Consider the following 21,813-nt stretch of genomic DNA (forward strand, 5'->3'; position numbering starts at 1 on the left):
TAGCAGTTGTTTCTTCACTATTGTGATAGCTTCAGTTGTTCGAATGCAAATGAAGAATGGAATCATATCATAAGAAACCATAGTCTCATCTGTATCCACAATACTCTTGCAGCTGCCCCAAGGCTATACTGATTCTATCATGCTACAAAGACAACCGCTGTATATACTCTGTGTGTGTGTGTGTGTGTGTGTGTTTATCCTATTCCAAATTGTGCTGGTCTTTGCTACAACATGCTTCAAGGCCTTTCCATCTGCAATCAGATTCTAACTGTAATCAGATATCTTTTTGAATACAAAATGCCCCGGTGCATCAGGTGCAGGCGTAATCTTAGAACATGTCTTCCTGAAGTGTATATTTTACAAGGAATTGTGCTTCCAATTCATACAATCCTTAATAGACAAACTGCCCAACTGTTCAGATCAGTGGCATTTGAATTTTCCCCCCTAAGAAATGAATATCCTGAAATCATAGCTATTTTCTATAGCCAACTGATAAGACTTCACTAAGTTCAGAACCAACAATAGAAATAAATGATTTGCTTAATTAATGAAATTTTCTTCTATTCTCAAATTATATTTTCTTGTTTTAATGTTTATGATCTGGTCTTGGATTGTAATAAAACATTTGTTTGAACCAACAGATATAAGAGAATCCCCTAGGGTTACAGCGTATATGCACACTCCATTTGAATTTATGTTATATTTAATCTCAGCGTGCCTAGACCACACAGTGAACAAATGTTATTTTCTCTGCATAGAATAAAGAGCATTGGGGAATTCTAAATCTTTTAGTAAATCAGTATATATTTCTGCTGTGATAAATAGGAAGGAAAGACAGGCAGAGTTTTTAGGCTGATCCAGAAATCTATAGGCACAAAAATAATTTAGGTTGTCAGAAAATGATCCATTTCCTTTCCATTTTTTAAAAATCTAAGTACAATACATTATTCCCTGCTGTGCTGTCTTTCCTATTCATTTTCCTCCACTATGGACTGCTGGTAGTTGATCATTATATTTATCCAGGTCCCAGTGGATAATAAAATGTTACAGAGCTCAAGGAATAAACCATTTTCTAATGTTCAAGAAAGACACTTGAGAATTGGTATTTATTTCAATGGTAGAAAATGCATATTATGACTTTGAATAATAGGCAATAGGTCAAATTTAAACATATTCCTTGCATCCATCATCTCTATTAATATGCCACCAAAGAAACACTGCTAAATGACATTTACTCAGGTTAACTTCTCATGCAATGTCACATTTAAAAGTTTTATTTTCGGGTCCTTTTCCGTTGTCGTCATGGCACTTTACAGTATTTATTAGTTTGGAAGGGATACCCATTTACAGACGCATCATGGGTGAGGTCATCTGAGGTGCGCGCACCACACCTGATCGCCCGGTTCCACCGTCAATACCCTGATAAACCTATAGAGGATACCGTTAATAGCGCTTTTTGTCTTCCAGAGTCCTGTCCAGTGGTAGGGGAGCGGCATGTCAGCCCTCGGGCTGCCATTCAGGGGGGAGCCTGTCCATTGCCACACTTGCTCGGCCATGCTTACATGCCACCAATGCTGCAATGTTGATGTTGACTCTCTGATATTGGCGGAGCCTGTAGCTGCATGTGGCTCTGTAAGGCTTCCTTCACCGCTCTGCAGAGTAACTCTTCTACTTGGGTGCAACTGCCTCCGCAGAAGTAACTCTTCTACCGGTGCAACTGCCTACTCTGATGTAACTCTTCTTCTTGGATGCGGCTAACCAGGAAGGAGGCTATGATGACACTGAGTGGGGGTGTGGCTGAGGGTGTGGGTCATGGTGATTGGTGATAGTGGTTGGGTATTATATGGGTGGAGTTGTGGGTGGAGATGGGTGGCGTAATAGTATATATATGAGTGATGGTATTAACTTGGTTAGAACTGACTTGGATTTGCTTACCTTTGTATCATTGTCATTTAGTGCTGGTTATCATGTAATATTAGATAGAGATAAAAATTTTCACCAAACAAACTGACTCTGTTTGCATTCAACGTGAACGCCGGAACGTGACAGAGAGATTGTCTTGGCAACGTTTGCCAAGATACAACAAGACGAACATTATATGTACATATACATATACATACATACATACATACATACATACATACATACATATCAGAAAGAGGTGAAAAGATTCAACACTACTATAGTTGGTGAAATTGACAAATTTTGCTGTAATTGATGAATTGACTGATTAGATAAAAGACCTCTACATTTATTGGTGATTGGAAGCCTCTTACAGATTTTGTCAGTAAAAATAAAGCTAAAATGAACTTGTGATTTATGGTTTTGATGATTAGACAGGATAAATTATAAAAAGAAGAGTAATGTGATATAACTAGAAAGAAAGCTTAAAACATATTTGTACTTGTAACTGCTGTGAAGATCTTCAGAACCCATTTATTTGCTTTTTTCTATTTTTTCAACTTTTTTCCCCCTTTCGCTTTTTTTCTTTCTTTTTTCTTCCTTATATTAGTTTGGATTAGTTTTGTATCTTCTTATGTGAAGGTTTTAATGAAGATTATTAAAGCCCATTCTTAGATGTAAGAAAGAAGTGCCCCACTTTCGGATTCTTGACCTTCTGATTGTGATCACATTTCCTAAACCCAGTCTTGGTGTTATTTAATGTTAAGTTAATGATGCTTTGGCCTGTTTCTCTTCCATTTGAACGAATTATATCCTTCGACTGTTGTATTCCAGTCATTGTAGTCAATCCACAAGAATTCTATTTTACTTATTTAATCATAGCTATCTTTTTCTGCTAAAAGCACCAGTATATAAATAATGAAAGCAATTACTTTTATTAACCAATGGTATTTATAATTTTTAACTGTGACTTCAGAGTTCAAGAAAACTACCACTTTCTACAGCATATATGTCTTTCTGTTTGACTTCCATCCCCCAAGGATTCAGTTTAGTGTTCACTACGTTTGGCCCAACATATGTTTTACCAGTCTTGCGCTAGCAGACCATATATATTAATCAACTCATGATAAAAAACCAACAACCAGTTTTTGGCTTCCAGTAGTTTTCCCCCTTTTGAATCTTCTCCCATACTGTGAAAGATTGGATGAGAATGTCGTCAAAACTGTAGGATCTTGAGCTAGTTCCTTGATTTTCGGTCCTAGTATAACATGTTTGTAGCAGTTCTTTTTGTTATTATTTGCCTCATTAGAAGAGAGAGGTTGTCATCAGAGGACTTGACAAATCTTGAAAGTTGTTCTGTCATGCCTCTGATCTTTCTTTCTAGAAAACAAAACACTTCCTGAGCTAATGGATCCAGTGACCTTACATTGTTTCAATAAATTTAATACATTGTTATTTTGGTTCGTCACACAGTTAACCCGTTGTTTAGACTGAATTTGGCATTTTTATCAACCAACTGACTGGCAGATGTTTTGTGATGTTAAAGGTATTATCACAGGATGTAAATTGTTCCAAGTAAAGCTGCCTTCTGCAACTAACAGATGGTGATTTTGTCAATGCCAGTGATGTTCAAGTGGTCCTCCAGACATTTTAGGATAGCACTTAAGGCATCTATTTCTTTTGGTACTATTTGCTTCCTTTTTATTAGTATATTTATATTTGATACAGCTGCATCCTCTATACCTTCTTGGATCTGCCTTCTTGCTTCCCATATTTCTGTATATTTTTCTGTGCCTGAAAGCTCAAGCTAATTTCCTATGTATGCTTGTGGGGAGGCTGGAAAAGAAATGGAAGAGAAAACAGACATAAAAAACCAAGAGATGGTGGGTCAGTCATTGACTGCTTATATCATACATAACAAATTAGTCCAGGTGGAAAGAAACCTGAGGAAAAATATTTCAAATCATTCAAAGAGAATCTACCTTAATTAACTCACTATAAATGAGAGTGGGACATCCCCTTACAGTTTCCGGTCTAGCATAAAAAATGCCTTCCTAGTTTTTGCTTCCTTCATCTTACACAGCTGCCCATAGTTTGCTCACTTGCAAGGACTGGAAAACTATTTCTGAGTTCCAGAGGTTCCTACTTTCTGTGCTTGCTAATTGCTATTGATAGCCACTGGCTTGTTCCAAATGTTACTTTCACTGTCATCTACTGTCATAGAACCTCCCTTCTAGAGGAGAAAACCTTGCACTTTTTTCATTGGTTAATCATTAGCTTTTCCAATACTTCATTTTTTTTCTTTAACAACTCTTATGAGGTCTCATTCCTTCAGATACATACCAGATAATATTTTGGAAAGAAGACAAAAGTACCATAAACATTGCACAACATAATTGCATTCCTATTCATTCTTTTTCTCTTTTTTAGGGCACCAACAGTAGGAAAGGTGTTTTTCTGTGTGTGCCCTTTGAGGCAAATATTATTATAGGGTCCTATTAGCTCTCTTTTTAAAAATTTTGTTACTCAGTGAGCTTGTTCCCTGGAATCTAGTTACCTATAATATGTTCAGAGTCTTTGCTTATCAAACAGGAAGCAATAATTTAGTCACTCATGCTGAGCAATCAGCAGCTACTTAAGAAAAGACATTTCGTGTGCTCTCCTCAAAGCTAAGAGCACATTTCTTCAGAACACCCTATTTCCCTGATCACTTGTCTCCCTTAATCCTGTTGAATGCCCCTGTTCATTTGTTCAATAAACTGTATGTATTTTATAATTGCTTTCTGTTCTTCATTGGGACTAATTGGGTAAAGGATAACCAAATTTTGAGGCAATAATATCTTCCAGAGAAGAAATTTTCTACGGAAGTTCACTGATAATTCCATTTTATGATTGATGTACCACATATGGTCTCTGTGGAACCAAAGTTACTACTTTGTCAGGACTGTCAGGTGGTTCCATTATTGCTAACTTCAACAGAAATGCAAACTTTCTTTTCCTAGGACTTTTTTTCACATGTGGAAAGTCCCAACTCATGAATTATTGTTCCTTACCCAAGTAATTCAGTTCCTAAAATATTCAGTTGTCACAGGCTGTGTGCATATTTTCCAAATATTAGCGTATGGAGAACGACTTTATTGTTGATGGGATATGATTGAATTATGGTCTTGACAATAACATTGTGCTAAACGTACCATGGATATGAGAGGGAGCTCCAAAACAATATGTAGGCAAACAGAGTAAAGGGCTTTCACATGGCTTTTCAGGTTTATTAGATTTGTCCAAAACAAAATGTGGAAGAATGGAAAAAAATAGCCAAAATTATACTAATCATGTTCCAATATTCCTCTACTTAATTTTTAAATTTGAAAATGAATTTATACGTGACTATATCTTAGTGGGGTTATGAAGAAATAGCAAAATATAAATCTAATAAATACATATTGTCTAGGTTCATACTTCATGCTAAGTCTTAAGGTAGTTTGTTTGGATAAGACTCATTGTAGTCTAGGAAGCATGGTTTGTTATGCGTCAATCAGGCAACTATGTTCCACAAACCATAGTAAAAACAAGCCAGGAATAGATGTAATATGTGTTCTCAATCACATGGACATATTAATGACCATAGAACCTAGATCTAACCATATAACTAGGCATATAAAATGTGAGCTTGTTAACAGCCAAATAACATTTCAGAAAGGTGAAAGACTGCTGAAATCAGAATAACAACAATGACACACGAAGTGGTTTCATGATGTTCATTAATCCAGAATTAAATCTACCTTCTATAGACAATTATGACAAAGATCTTAGGCAAAAGTTAATAAAGAAATAATATATAAACATAAATTTCCTTATAAACACATAAAGAATAATGCATTGAATAATCTTTGTAGAGTATAGCAACAGTATAATTTCACATGCTGAAGAGAGAATCAAAATAACAACAACATTCACAAAAGCAGTTAATGAAAATTACTAAATATGAAACTTTAGCTTGCATCTTTCTATTGAAACACCTTTTGCCTCATCTTGTTTTAAAATATGACATTTCTTAGTAATTTTGGATTACCCTGCATTGAAGATTACACTGCATAGTTTTTTCCTTAGTGATATAGTGTTTCAGATACTTATCTTTAATGATTTCTGGTTGCTTTTCATTTAACCTTTGATAAAAATCTTTGACAAATCCTGCGTTTGGTCTTGTAATTAATCTTTCTACAAGCTCTTAGGTTAGGATAAACCTGCAGACTTTCCTCTGTTGTTGATGTTATTTTAAAGGACTTTGGGTCATTTTGGTTTCTTTAGCTTATTCTATTTACAAACAGAGGAATCTAATTTAGTCTTTTGCATGCTCAGTGGAGATGTGCTTTAAGGGTATTGAAAACAATCTGTCTCAATGAGGCATTTGCTTTGTAAAGTTATGTTGCATCACTTTAAGGCCGTGGCTCCACTTCATCTAAGAATCTAATTGGAACCATTTGTCATCAATTGCCTGATAGGATAATAACTTTTGAAATTATATTTTAAACCTAGATTTAAATAATATTGAGGAACAAGAACCATTGCATAAAAAACATCTACATTTTATTTCATTTAAAGAATTATCATAAACGTTATATATAATTAAACCAAACTTGAGAATTGCAGCTTCTTCATCTTAAGGGCCATTCCATTCCACTGACTAAAAAAGCATTTTGCTGGGGCATTTCAAAGGGATACCAATCAACCAGTGTTGATTTCAAAGAATCAGCACTGCTTCTATTTAGTTTAGTGCTCCATCACTGGATGTTTTTAAGAAGATATTGAATAGCCATTTGTCTGAAATGGTATAGGGCAGGGGTCCCCAAACCCCAGGCCATGGACCAGTACTAGTCCATGGCCTGTTAGGAACTAGGCCATGCAAACGATGGGCAAGTGAACAAAGTTTCATCTGCACTTGCGTGGGATCTAGGTTGTGTGCAAAACCATATGGTCCATGGAAGATACTTTTTCTTGTGAAACCAGAAAGGTTGGGGACTGATGGCATAGGGTATCCTGCTTGAGCAGGGCGTTGGACTAGAAGACCTCCTCTTCAACTCTGTTATTTTGTATTCTGTTATATATAGAAACTTTGGTGAGTATGAGTGTCTATGACAGATAAGGTAAGGCAAATGACAGGAACATGATGGTGTTATCACACAAATGCTGCAAACTGTATATTTGTATTACATGTTGGGACACAAAGCCATCATTGTGCACATTATTTTAGCATCACTGCAATTTTGCCCTTGTTGATGAGGCAATGCTATACAGTAATAGTCTACAATATCCTTTACATGACCCACAAGACTCATTAATACTTATGAATGCAGAAGGGTTTGTCCTGTATTTGTCACTATTGTAGAATTCTCAATATTTCAGCCTTTCTATATTATACCTTTAAAATATCTTGAAAAATCTAGAACAATTATAGTCAAATGAAGGTTGAGGTATGATGATAGTAATATATATATATATATATATATATATATATATATATATATATATATATATATATATATATATATATATATATATATATATATATATATATATATATATATTTGATTTAAAATATATAACTTGATATGAATGATAGGTGATGACTGTGGAAGGGATGCACGGAAGTTTTTTGTAACCAATTGACACACTTTCTGCAATTTGTAATGGAAGATGGTTTTGTGGTGTTTTTTGTGTTTTGTTTGTCTGTGTTTATTCAAAAATAAAAAAAATCTTTAAAAAAATCTAGAACAATAAAACATTAGTATAAAACATATACACTAATATAGTTGGAAGAGGAAAAAATAGAAGACATGCCGTACCTTAATTGCATTATCTAGTTAGTATATTGTTCTTAGTGTTTGTCCCTCATAGTTGCAGACCTGCTTGTTTTTCCCCTGTGCTTGTGCAGTTCTTGCCTAGTTCTTACTGATAGTTTCACTATCAGTGTACAAGACAATGAGAGTTTATGGTTTTTCCGCTGGTGTGTTGCAGAGCCTGATGAAGATTTGTGTTAACAGGAGGTGATTGACCAAAATGGTGGCCTTATCTAAAGGAGGATTGGAACCTGACCTTCTCTGCTTATAGTCCAGCATCTACACAATTCCACCATATTCTCTCTCAACTAATATATTTATTTGTTTTGTAATTTCCCCAAATGTCACATGTAAACTTGTAAACTTATTAGTTAAGAATAATCCATTTTACGCAACAGCTTTTAGAAAGGTAACTGTTACTAATTTGTTACTACATTTATTGTTCAAATATTGCATAACGGTGCTTGCCTGAATCAGATATTGTTGCTTATCTACCATTAAATCACTTGTCCAAACACTAAGGATTGCCCACCAACTGACAAAATATCAAACACTATTCAATGTCAAATTCTGGCAATGAATGCTAACTATTCCCTGGATGTTTTAGATCAAAATTTGGAGAGAATAGCACATGAGTTCTTGCGGATGGCTAGGAACAAGCTGGTCTGAGGCAAAGTTTGGCTTTGACTTTCTACTTTGCTTACACATATGCATGTTTAAGCAAAAGGAGCCAGGATGGAACTAATATGTTCCTGGATATGTCTTCATGTTGTTCATTATGCTTCTTTGCTCTTTTAAAAGAAAACCCAGCAAGCTGCTTCTAACATTTTAAAATCAGAAATCCATATACAACTGGGGCTTCTATAGTTTTTCTAGACTTCTTTAGTCTCCTTTGAGAATCAAAAAGGTTTTCAAGGTGGGATATGATAACGGTCAATTGCAAAAAGCAGCATACATCCTGTGACAATTCCTCTAACTGAACAATACCTGCCTTTTCCACATCCTTGAGAAGAACTTGAGAGAGAGATAAAATGTCAAATCTGGCTGTCACTGTGACCAACCATAATACAATATATTTAAAATAAGAAATAAAAAGCTAGGAGAAACTGTGGTTGCCCAATGAATTTAAAATTTGGCTTTACCAATTACAGACACACACACATGATATAGGACCTGTGACGTGCGGTCAGTGGAGGCAGGGGAGGCAGAGCCTCACTGCTCTCATCATAAAAAGAAAAAAATGGGGAAAAAAGGTCTTCTTCATGTTGACTTGGGCTCTGGTCCAGCTACCACCAACCAATGCCTGGGAAACACAGCTCCTCGGAGCTCCTCTATGCAGCCACTGCCCACCCTCGCTGCCCCTTTCATTGCTTTCCCATTCAGGCGGCTGCACTTTCACCTCGCTCAAGCCTTGCCACCTGGGAGACCTTGAAGGAGTGGGGGGGAAAGGGACTGGCGCCGGTGGAGGAAGCAACGCTACGCGGATCAGTGCACTCCGCGATCTCCTTAATGTTCACTCAGGAAGGTGGGTGCTCTGCCTCAGCCTCCTGCACACGTGGTCCCATTCCCCGCCTTCCTGATGACGTCACCAGCCTCACCAGCCATAACCCTCACCGCACGTCACTGTATAGGACTATAGGGTCTTTCAGTAAACAATGCATCCTGTCTTGTATTCTGGAAGCAAGACACTGCCAGAAATTAATATGAATTATCAACTTTATTTCAAAAACATCCTTATGAAATGCGCTTCTGCTCAAACTCATAGATAACATTACACAAATAATTGTTATACCAAATCATAACAAAATTAAATCACAATTCCAAAATAATATAAAATCCATCAGAGACCAAATGCCGGTGAAACAATAAAGTATTTACTAAATCTAAAATTCAGCGGAATACAACATAGATGCAAGCAGTAGGTACAAGGTAACTTCAATTGACATGTGCATGACAGGAAATGCAAATGACCCAGGAGTAACAAACAAATGAGTATCATAAACAAAAAGACATATGTATAACTGTAGCAGCTGTTATGAGAAACAGGAATTATGTTTCAGTTGGATATTGACAAGGTGGAAAACGCACCATTTTCCATTAGCTTTATTTCAGGACAAAATATAGCTGTATAAAAATGGTTCTGGCTATTCCTGGTTAAGTAATCGATACCATAACTGAAAATCCACAACATGGGGAGGAGGAAAGACACTGATTGAGCTGAGAGGCTAGAATAAGAAAAAATGTTATTGCCAAGCTATTTAAAATAAAACTTCTAAAGCCTTTTTAAATTGCAACATCTTGAATAAAGGAAAGTGCTGAATTATGTAAAAGCAGGCTAAGAGCCAACATCTGGCAACAGTAAAATTATTTTGTAGGCAGGCAGTTTCCATGCAGCAAAGAGACCTAGCCCTGCCTGCACCAAATAACGGATCTGTGAAGATGTACGAGAGTTGTGTTTGCCAGAAGGATACCCTGGGCTTTGAGGGAAATTTTTTCCGTCATTTGATCTTCTAGTACAGCCAGCTGAGATGAGTTATACTTCTCCCCACCAGGAACCTCGAAAAAATTGCTCAAACCATACGCTCATTCCTGCTGAATTGGAAACAAATGCCCCAGCCACGCAGTTAGGCTTTGAAATCAAATTCACCCCAGCTCTTCCTAAATTTCTATGAAGGGAAACAAAGCTTTTTCCTGTGTCTGTCACTTTAGTCTCTTCGGACAGGCTTTTTTCTTTCTTTCTTTTTTTTTTAACTATGTCCCTCTTCTCCCCTACTGCCACAAATAGATTGCAATCTTTCATTCCAGAAGGCCACATCACAAGTCTTTCCCATCTGTTAACTATATGTTGTTTGCCACCATTAGGTCACGCCACTGAGAATGGAATCTCTTAATTAAGCCCAGAATATAAGAGAACAACTCTTCTTCCATAGATTTTCCCTTCTGCTCCTCTTCTAGAATTTTGTTTTAAATAGCCATGGTGGAGATGGTCTGTCCCTTGTGCAGAAGATTTACAAGAAGTGGTACCTATGCCTTTCTATTTGCATAATCAGGGGCTCTGGTCCTGGGTACCTGTATTAGCTGTATCATTTCCAAACACTCTTAAGAGAACCATTAATCTTATGTTTTTGTCTCGAAAGGACCACCCAACCTAATGATTTTTATGCTCAGACATATTCCGTGTTGTAAATATCAGCCGTCTATTTTTTTTTCCATGTGAACCACTTAAGTGATCCATAGGTGATAAGAACTTGCCAAACATGAAGCAAAAGGGAATTATCACTTCTAAAATTCTATTTCATTACAATCTTAGAAGGACAGGATCATATGCAGACACATACTAACAAGAGCCAAAAATGCTGTTACAGTACGAAGGAAGAACTATCCCAAACTGCCTAAAATGAATAAAGACAATTAATTGCCGGTTTGGCATTTATGGAAATATAAAATCCATCTGTGATCATCAAATCTGTTTTCATCCGTTGGGAGAGAAGCACAGATCGCTTGTGGGTGGAAGAGAAATCAACTGGGCCGTGTTTTTATTAACACATCTTAAATTATCTCCAGAATGGTTGATTTCTCCTCCATCTGTCACCCCCATTTCCTTCTTTCTTTCTCTTAAACCTCCCCTCCCCTCTTTCATTTTGTTCTATTGCTCATTCAGCATTTTCCTCCTCCACCTCTGTTTTTGACTCCTCCAAATTTTCCCCCCTGACCCATCTCTCTCCTCCCTTTCTGGTTCAGCTTTCCTCTCTCTCTCTCTACTCCTCTCTGCAACATATCTAAGAATCAGCAATTTTTCACATTCTGGAAATACGTCTGGATGTAGGATATCGTGCTTATGTAATGCCTCCCCCATTCATCTCTTCATTTACTTCTTGTTTCTTTCCTTTTTTCCCCTTCATATAAGCATGTGCATGCAAATTTTCCATTTTCTTGGGTCAATAATTTAAACTTTCAATGGCTCAAATGTCATCTAATTGTGGCATCCTCTCCACATTCCATCCCACTAAATAAAATAGATTTACTTATGGTTCTGGTGCTTTAGATATCATGGATGTCAAAATAGGGATTGCTTATGCTACCAGAACTGTCTTTATTTTTTAAGCAGATCCTTTTTTGCACAAAAATCTTCCCAAGCAGCATGCAAAAAAACCGCATCAACATAGAGTATATAAAGTAATACAATTACCATATCTGTCCACCTCTTATTTTGCTCTTAACTTCTACTAAAAAATATTTCCTGTTCTGAGACTCCTCTGCACTTCATTTCTGCTTCCAATCTCACCTTGATAATACTGGATTCGCAAAAGGTTTTGTTGTTGTTGTTGTTGTTGTTTTGTAAATAGGGCTGCTACAAGCCAGGCTGATGCACCCACATTTCCTCCTAAAATACAAACTTTTTCTGAAACCCAATGCTCTGGAGCTCCACTCCATTTCCTCCCTCAAAGGTTTTGCTCAATATTTGAGGTGAGCAAAACTATTCGCAATGATTTTGCCCTTTCGGGGCCAAGCCAAATCAGATGTAGAATATGGACCCTATTATTCACCTCTATATGCCTATCTCCATCCATCCATCTATCCATCCATCCATCCATCCTCTTATCAAACTGGCCAAGAAGGTGGCAGGGAATACCAACCAGTCTCTGCTTACTTCCTTCAAAATGATCATTTCTTCCAAGATGATTGTTACTCCAAAATGACCAACCTGTTAGGCAGGTTTTAGGAAGAAAAGATATGTGCCGATCAGCTGTTTTCTATGAACTGTTAACCAACAAGCATTGAAATATGACCATTTTTATCCAATTTTAACATCAGAGAAAATCTGCAAACAATTAAAGATATCTGGAAACATTCCAGTTTGGTTTTTAAGGTGCAGGGCAGGATTAGTAATCCTTTTATAGGATGATATAGTTCTGTTCTTTTATGATAAACTGACTGGAAGACTGCTAAAATAGTTACTAAACTGCAAACAATTGATTATGTACACAGATAATAATTAATTAATGGTCCCCCAAAATGGTTAATATCAAGCACCAAGGGTTGATAGAACTATCCAAGGGGTTATTGTTATTATTTGTACTACTGTTAGTTAAATTTGGAGGTCAATGACCAATCTGAAACTTCATAAAGGAGTTGATGAGCTGAAAAGTTTGCAATTAAACATCATTTTGCAATTAAGACCATTAATAGAGAAGCACAATATATGGCAGCAGTATTCTATTAAATATCCAATGACTTTTTCTAGCCAGATGTGCAAAACTACTTGGCTTCTAGTGCTCAACAATTGTAACAGAGTCCTTAGCTCCATGGCAGGAACAGACTACAGCTCTATTGTTCCTCCATCAAGTATTTGTGTTACTGTTAAAAATGGGCAAATGGATCCACGGATCATCCTTATTATCCTCATCTCCAAGTACTTTTGAGTTACAACAGCATCATCTAAAATAACTGGTGGGGAGATTTTAGTATATAAATTGCCAACAGAGTTTTCCACTCTAAGCATTTAACCAAACTCCAGCATGAATAAGCTTGATAGGCAAAGCACACTCTGTGTAACCAATATAAAACTGTAGGTTTCTTCAGAATGAATAAGAGCAAATTCCTGATGTTTATCTGAACTGTAACCAAACATTCCAAGGCTCTTAAATATGGGAATTTGGAACAAAAGCTCTTGAGGGTTTATAGCAAAATTTTATTAACTTTTGCTTACAATACAATAAGAGTGAACATGGGCTATATTGGCAATTTGCTTTTAAGGATCATAATTAAAAGGCAACAGGTGAGATTTGTTCTTGTATCCATATCCATGCATAAATTGCATGTGGTATATAACCATTCTTTCCACATTGAGAGATTGGAAAGATTTTTTTTTTAATCTGTAGTTGCGTTAATAAAGTGTTCAGTATCTTAGAGGAGCACCAGCATATCTGTACCCTTCCACTAAAATAATGTCATAATTATCATAGCTAAGTAACTCAATCCTATCAAGCACTAACATGGATCTAAAGGGAAATCCATGCCATCCCAATTCATCCTACTGCTTGAGACAAAGGTCAAGATAGCATTGCATATCCATTCCATATACAGAAGGTGACAATAAAGTATTCAAATTGACAGGATAATATTCTTCCAACTCCATCTAAAAAGTTGGCTAGTTTAGAGGGCACAGGACACAATGTGTATCATGCATTGTCTGCCTTCAAAACAAATGTAGCACATTGGTCCCATAACATCTGTTGCCTAAGGCACTTGCCTCTCTCTGCCTAATTATAAAGCTTTTGAATTTATCTATTATTTGAAGTATATCTATTTATAAGAACTTTGGTTCTATTGCACTGGGAATTATGTAAAAAAAGATTGTCATGTACTCCTGTGTACCAAATGCCAAAGGTTGTCTTGAAGAAATGTATGTGTTCTCAGGATTTGAACTTCAGCTCCTATAATCCCCAACCATGAAAGCCAACTGCAATACTCAATAAGATTTATGAGAGCTGAATACCAACATATTAAGGATGCCAGATTGAAGAAGAATGTTCTAGTTTACAGAATAGCAGATATTATTTCCAGTAAAGTTTTTTCAGAAGTGAAAAGGCTCAAACATTGTCACTTTTAAAGTAGATAATTAGTGGTTAAACTACTTAATCTGGCAATTAAACTAGTAGACAACTAATAGCTAAAAGAGATAATTAGTAGTGTAAAGAGTTTATTTCATTTAAAATAAAGATAGGTTTTTAAAGAATATTCCAGTAGAAAAGAATATTCATGAATATAGCTGTTACATATGTACAGATATAGATATGTAGAGGTACCAAAAAGAATGTTTTTTAAAAATCAGACTTTTCGGACTGAAATTTTTAGAAGTAAACAAAAATAAAAGCATCAAAAATTTAACTAATTATTAACTCCATGTTGAAGTTGAATACAGGAAAAATAAATCTACTCAAATAGTTACTATAAAGTGGCTAAAATAAATTCCATATAAATAAGCACCACACTAGGCCACTGTATTAATAAAGTATAAACTAGTTTTAAAAAAGTAAACTCCCACTATAGATACCTACATCTGTTGCATAACCATCTGATTCTGGGATAGTCAAAAGAAAAAATATGGAGCGTAGCCCTCACACTTCTGCCAACACATGTAGGAGTTTTCTGAAGGAAAACAACAAAGAAAATTGCTCACAGAGGAAACTTATCTTCTCTTTCCTGCTTTCCAGATGGAAGTCAGCCTCCTATTTCTATTGTATTTCAAACTGGGGTAAAACTATCCAACTATAAAATTATAATATCTCAGTTTAACATCAATAACAACAACAGCATCCAAGGGCAAAGTAGCAGAAATTTGATTAAAAGCCATGTGGAGAACAATAAATAGTCAGTTAGAAGGCTGAGTATCAAAATTCCTTCTCAGCTCCCTGCATATGTGCAGGTTGTAATACTAACATTGCTTAGCAATATTTTGTGTGCCTGTTAGTATGTTGTGTTGCCTCTGCACTGGGTTTTTTTTTTTTCTTAGATTTTTAGACCGCCCCTCTCCCAAAAAGGGACTCGGGGCGGTGTACAGTCAATACAAATAAAACCAGTCATAATTATAAAATACATTTAAGATACATTAGGAGGGGGAGATAGGCTGTACTAAGAAATAAATATATTCTAATCCTAAAAACATCCCTATTAAAACCCCAAACCCAATTAAAATGAATAAATCCCCGGGAGGTAAAACTAAGGAAGTGCCAGGCCAGCTGATTGAAATAGGTGAGTCTTTAACTTTTGCCGGAAGGAATGGAGGTCGGTGGTAGTTCGAATGTCCGGGGGGAGGTCATTCCAGAGGGTTGGGCCCATCACAGAGAAGGATCTACTCCTAGGTGTCGCCCACTGGCATTGCCTAGCAGATGGCACCAGGAGGAGCCCCTCCCTGTGTGAGCGGATAGGTCGCAGGGACGTGTGTGGTAGGATGCGATCCTGCAGATAAGTAGGTCCTATGCCATGGAGCGCTTTAAAGATGGTAATCAATACCTTGAAACGCACCCGAAAGGCCACAGGTAGCCAGTGCAGCTCGCGCAGGAGAGGTGTTACGTGGGAGTAACGAGTACTTCCCATAATAACCCGCGCTGCTGCATTCTGAACTAGCTGCAGTCTCCGGATGCGTCCCAAGGGAAGCCCCATGTAGAGGGCATTGCAGTAGTCCAGGCGAGACGTCACCAGCGCATGAGTGACCGTGCGCAGGGCACTCCGGTCCAGTAGGGGGCGCAATTGGCGCACCAGGCGAACCTGGTGGAACGCCCCCCTTGCCATGGCTGCCACATGGTCCTCCATTGACAGCCGGGCATCGAGGAGGACGCCCAAATTGCGCGCCCGCTCCACGGGGGACAGCTGTTCGCCCCCTATGGCCAGCGATGGAGTCAGCTGGCTGAACCGAGGTGCCGATACCCACAGCCACTCGGTCTTGGAGGGGTTGAGTTTGAGTCTGTTGTCCCCCATCCAGACCCCAACGGCTTCCAAACACCGGGACATCACTTCGACAGCCTCGTTGGGGTGGTTTGGGGTTGAAATATACAGCTGAGTATCATCAGCGTAAAGATGGTACTCAACCCCAAAACCACGGATGATCTCACCCAGCAGCTTCACATATGCGTTGAACAGGAGAGGCGAGAGGACCGACCCCTGTGGCACCCCACAAGTGAGTGGCCTCAGGGACGACCTCTGCCCCCCTGTCAACACACATTGCTTCCGATCGGAGAGGTAGGAGCCGAACCACCGCAAAACGGTGCCTCCGACTCCCATCCCCTCCAACCGGCGCAATAGGATACCATGGTCGATGGTATCAAAAGCCGCCGAGAGGTCTAATAGGACCAGGATAGAGGAACAACCCCTATCTCTGGCCCTCCAGAGATCATCAACCAACACGACCAAGGCTGTCTCAGTGCTGTGCCCGGGTCGGAAGCCGGACTGGCGTGGGTCTAGATAGTCGGATTCGTCTAGGTGTCGTGGAAATTGCTGCGTCACCACATTCTCAACAACCTTCGCCAAGAAGGGGAGGTTGGAGACTGGACGATAATTAGCTAGCTCCATTGGGTCGAGCGAAGGTCTCTTGAGCAAGGGTCTCACCACCGCCTCTTTCAAGGCGGTTGGTAAGTATCCCTCACCCAATGAGGCGTTCACCAGGCCCAGGAGCCAGCCTCGTGTCACCTCCCAGGCTGCCAGTACCAGCCAGGAGGGGCACGGGTCCGTTAAACATGTGGTAGGTCGCAGCCGTCCACGCAACCTGTCCAAATCCTCGGGGGCAACAGAGTCAAACTCCTCCCAGAATGGTCTCTCAAGACTCGCTGTTGGCAGCTCGTCTGGTCCACTGACGGAGGCCCACCCGCTCCGGATCTGATCGATTTTGTCCTGCAGATATTCCCCAAACTCCTCTGCTCTACCCTGTAAGGGTGTCTCCCGCGCCCCCTGCGATAAAAGGGAGCGGGTCACCCTAAACAGGGCGGCAGGGCGGTTATCCGCGGATGCAATAAGAGCAGCACAATGTCTACGTTTGGCCGCTCTTATTGCCACAAGGTAAGTCCGCAAATAGGCTCTTACCTGTGTTCGGTCAGATTCGGAGCGTGAGGACCTCCACCTGCTCTCTAGACCTCTCCTGTGGCGCTTCATCACCCTAAGCTCCTCAGTAAACCAAGGAGCCCGGGTGGGTCGATGCCGCAGGAGAGGTCGCAAAGGCGCAACCCGGTCCAAGGCCCCAGTCGTCGCCCTATTCCAGGCAGTCACTAGGTCCTCGGAGCGGGAGCGGGACAAGGCTACAGGTATTGGCCCAAGCTCCGTCTGGAATCTATCAGATTCCATCAGGTGCCTGGGGCGGTACCAGTTTATAGAGTCTGGTTCCGCCTCCTCGCAGTGGGGGATAGCGCCAGGGAAGTCCAGCCGGAGGGATGAGTGGTCTGACCATGACAGGGGCGTGATGACTAAATCCCCTATTCCCAGATCACTCGTCCACTGTTCAGATACAAAAATGAGGTCCAGTGTGTGGCCCCCTTCGTGAGTGGGGCCCTGCACTAATTGGGTCAGGTCCATGGCCGTCATGGAAGCCATGAACTCCCGAGCCACCTCGGAAGCCGCTCCCGTTGACGGCAAGTTGAAGTCCCCCATGACCAAAAGTCTGGGAGTCTCAACTGCCGTCGCTGAGATTAGCTCGAGGAGCTCGGGCAGGGCTGCTGATGCATAGCGAGGAGCCAAGTATACAATCAGCAAGCCCCACTGCCTCCCTGGGCCCCAGTTCACACCAAGGGACTCACACCCGGGTATCTGAGGGACAGTGAACTCCCTCGGCTCTAGACATTCCCGCATAACCACCGCCACCCCACCACCCTTACCCAGGGCCCGAGGCTGATGGAATGCACGGAAACCCGGTGGGCACATTTCCACGAGGGGTAAACCACCCTCGTGGCCCAACCAGGTCTCCGTTATCCCTGCAAGGTCTAGCTCCCCCTCTGAGATCAACTCATTAATGAGGGGGGCCTTGTTGGTGACAGACCTTGCGTTGCAAAGCATCAGCCGCAGGCCCTGGCTCTGTAGGACCTGTCCACCTAGACTGCAGGGGTTGGTACAAGCGACCGGGCGTAACCAACAGCCGCGGTCTCCCAACCGACCTTGGGATCTTATCCTGTCCTCGCATCCCCTCCTCCCCGCGACCGTTGTAATAGGACAACCCTCTGCTTTAGTGACCTTTATATTCCCCCCCTCCACCGCATCCCCGTCCTTCCTGGACTCACCTGTCTGTCCGGCTCTGGCTCTCCTCCCGGTCTGATTAACCCTCCCCCCCACCCTGGGACCCCCTAAAAAAGATAAAAAACATTTTACTAAAAATCCCCTTAGCTTCCGGTTCCTGCACCTCTCGGGGTCCACGAACCCGTCCTCGAGGCGGGCCCTTGAAAGAGCCAAGGGCCAAGCCTGCGAGAGAGGGGCCTCCCGCAGGCGGAGCAAGTCTAACCTCGAATACGTTATTATCGACAAAATTCCAATAGAGGCTAAGGTGCTGTAGTTGGTAAAAAAGTCAGTATGGGGGGGAGGTAAAAGGCATTAGTCCCATAAGTCAATGTCAATGTGGGGGGTAAGAGGCATTGTCCTGGATGATTCTTCAGTAATGAGTGGGGGGGGAGTAGATGTCTAGATGATAAAATTAGACGGATGTGGCGATGCTGATAGAATGGTGGAAAAGATGGTAGAAAAAGTGGGTGATACCCCCTGCAATAAAGTTGGCAATAACCCTCCATGGTCTTAAATGGTCCTAGGTGGGGATAAGCTCAGGAACAGAGATTCAGGGTCCTTGGTGGGTGGGGGGGGCAGTCTTGGCTCCAGATAACCGTACTCCTAGGCAGCCTTCCAGCCTCTCCATGGTCATAGGCCCGGTCCATGGCCCTAGGCCAGATCTACACACAATAGTGCTCATTAAAAATATAACTGAGAAATATTAATAATATCTTAGATTAAAAATCACTCAAATAAATATGAACTCAATACCCGGAAACCAAACAATCTATATCTACCAAGTTTTAACTTACAAACGCCTGATTTGGACACCACTTACCCCTTATTTCAATAGGCCCTGCCTCTTTTTCTGTGATAAAATTTCATATTCTTGTGGTTGGAATCTTACTACTGTACCAGCATTATCTGTAGTTTTTGGCCTCCCTCTTCATGTGACTGGTTGATGGAACCAACATCATCCAAACGTGTATAAGCTTGCATGGCATCTAGGAAGTCAAAAGGACAGGGAAGTGGCAAGACTGTCTTTTTTTTTCTTTTTAGAACAACCCACATATTAAGATGACCTTAATACAGTAAAAGTAATTTTTAAAAGTAATTTTAAAGGAGAACAGTAAAGAAAAACACCTCCCAACAATTACTGTCTAGAACTCTAAAGCAAAAGAAAATAGCAATCTCATTTAGATCTAAGTGGCTGCAAGAATCCACAGCACCTTTTTGTCTTCGCGTGCGGATACCCATAGTACAATAAATGTGTGACCCACCCTCCTTCACACGCAACCTCCTGTGCATTCCCCCACGCATGCATGCATGACCCCCCCACCCCATTTTGGGCCTAGCAGCCCTCTCTGAAGTCTCCTGGGACCAAAAACAGGGCATGAGGAGGAGCAGGGGGCAGTGCCCCCCGTGCTCTCCCCGTGCATGTGTTATAGGTGTTATGCAGTGGTGGGTTTCAAAAAATTTTTGGAACCTACTCTGTGAGTGTGGCCTGCTTCGTGGGAGTGGCTTGCTGGCCATGTGACTGGGTGGGAGTGGCTTGGCAGACATGTGACTGGGTGGGAGTGGCCAAGACAATGTCACGGAATTCTTTGCCCCAATGGATGAAATCCAAAAGTATGAAAGAAAACACCAATTATGTAAGGAAAGGTCACTAAAATGTATAAGGAAATATTATTAGTTTTTGATCATTATTAATGTGTAGATAACTGTGGGACATTACACACCCACACCCACACAAACTATGAGAGTGCCAGGAAAACACTAAAAAATAAGAATTCCACCCCCCAAAAGACTGTAAATGAAACCAGTTTTTTCCCCTAACCCTTAGGACAGGAAAGACAAAGCCACTAGAATAAAAACCATCAAGGCATTGTGGGAAATTATAAAGGACAGTGCCAGGAAGCTCACAGAACCAGCAACCACTTCAGAATTACCTAAACAACCAACACTAAATCTGTCAAAGCTGCCTTGCACCAACCTGGCCTGCCCATAGAAAAGCAGCCACTTTGAGACACATAAACCTGGTAGCTGAACACTTAAAAGCAACATATTTAAAAAACATTAAAAGAATAAAAGAAAAAAACGGGTCACTTACTAGCAGGTAGAATCAGCAGCTCTCCAATGCGATGGATGCAGCAGGGAGCAGGCAGGCAACGCGGCAGCAGGACAGATAAACTTACCGGACTGGAGGACCAACAACTAAGCTAGGCATGCTGGCTGGCAGGCTTAGGCAGCCAGGCGAGGCTGGAGAGGGGGGAGAGGGGCTTCCGGCTGCATGGCATACGCCAGCTCACGGCTTTTGCAAGGGATGGCCTGAAGGCCTTCCCTCGCGAAAGCTAGCCTGCCGCCGCTGCCCACCCGCTTTCAACCACGTGATGGATGCCAGCTCATGGCTTTCGCGAGGCAAGGCCTGAAGGCCTTCCCTCGCGAAAGCTACCCCGCCACTGTTGCCACCACCCACCCGCTTTCAGCCGCATGCGAAAGCTGCCACCGGAGCCAGCGCCGACCAGCGCCTTTCAGCCACACGGCATACGCCAGCTTGTGTGAGGAAAGCAGCAATCTCCTGGAAGGCGAAGCGAAGCAAAGGGAGGATCAATCAGCAAGCACAATGTGACAGCTGCTCGGGAACGAGAAAGACTCTTTTCAAAAGAGGAATGTTGGCCATTGGTGCCACGCTTTTAAACAGGTTGCCTCCAGCCCGCTCACTGATTGGCTGGACTCCAGCTAATCAGTGAGCAGCAGGCCGGGCTAGTTTAGTGCGGATGGGTGGGGGAGCGAGCGAGCTGTGAAGGGACGGCCAGGGCGAGTGAGCGACAGGGCCAGGGCAGGCGTTCCGGAAGGGTCCACCGGTCGAACCTCCTCTCACCGGATCGGTAAATTTCACCAACCAGTTCTCCCAAGCCGGTGCAAACTGGCAGAAACCCACCACTGGCTGTTATGTCTGCCTTGTATGCAGCTTTACTCCTCTGTAGCATTCATCTCCATTGTTCAGTGATGTATTTTCTACCTCTCTAGGATTTGCCTCTATCTGCTCCTGTGACGCACTTCCTGTTCCTGTTGGATGTATATAGTTATATTCTGGATGGCTTGCATAGTGTTTTAACTGCATTTTGATTAAACAGCACCCGCTGGAGAGACCCAAAAATCAGCTGGCCAGCGGGAGGCGCACACAGATGCACAGTGGAGGTCAGCTGCGGTGACAGCTTGCATGCCAGCAGTGTAGGGGTGGGTTCCGGCAGAGATTACTGCTGGTTTGCTCAAGGATGCGCCATGCATGCTCGCGCACTTGATACATGCTGTGCACGCATCTGCAGTACAA

The 21,813-nt window shown here is 41.2% G+C and overlaps 1 long non-coding RNA gene across 1 annotated transcript in view; it reads left to right on the forward strand.

Annotated features, from left to right (window-relative positions):
- The first annotated feature begins 4,618 nt into the window (after nucleotides 1–4,618).
- Nucleotides 4,619–21,813, forward strand: part of LOC309390620 — a 56,949-nt gene continuing 39,754 nt past the window's right edge. The window contains exon 1 of the long non-coding RNA XR_014175160.1: nucleotides 4,619–4,853. This is a non-coding gene — a long non-coding RNA (uncharacterized lncRNA). The remainder of the gene's footprint in view (nucleotides 4,854–21,813) is intronic.

The sequence above is a fragment of the Natrix helvetica genome, assembly GCF_964273705.1.
Source record: "Natrix helvetica genome assembly, chromosome: 4".
Taxonomy (NCBI): domain Eukaryota; kingdom Metazoa; phylum Chordata; class Lepidosauria; order Squamata; family Natricidae; genus Natrix; species Natrix helvetica.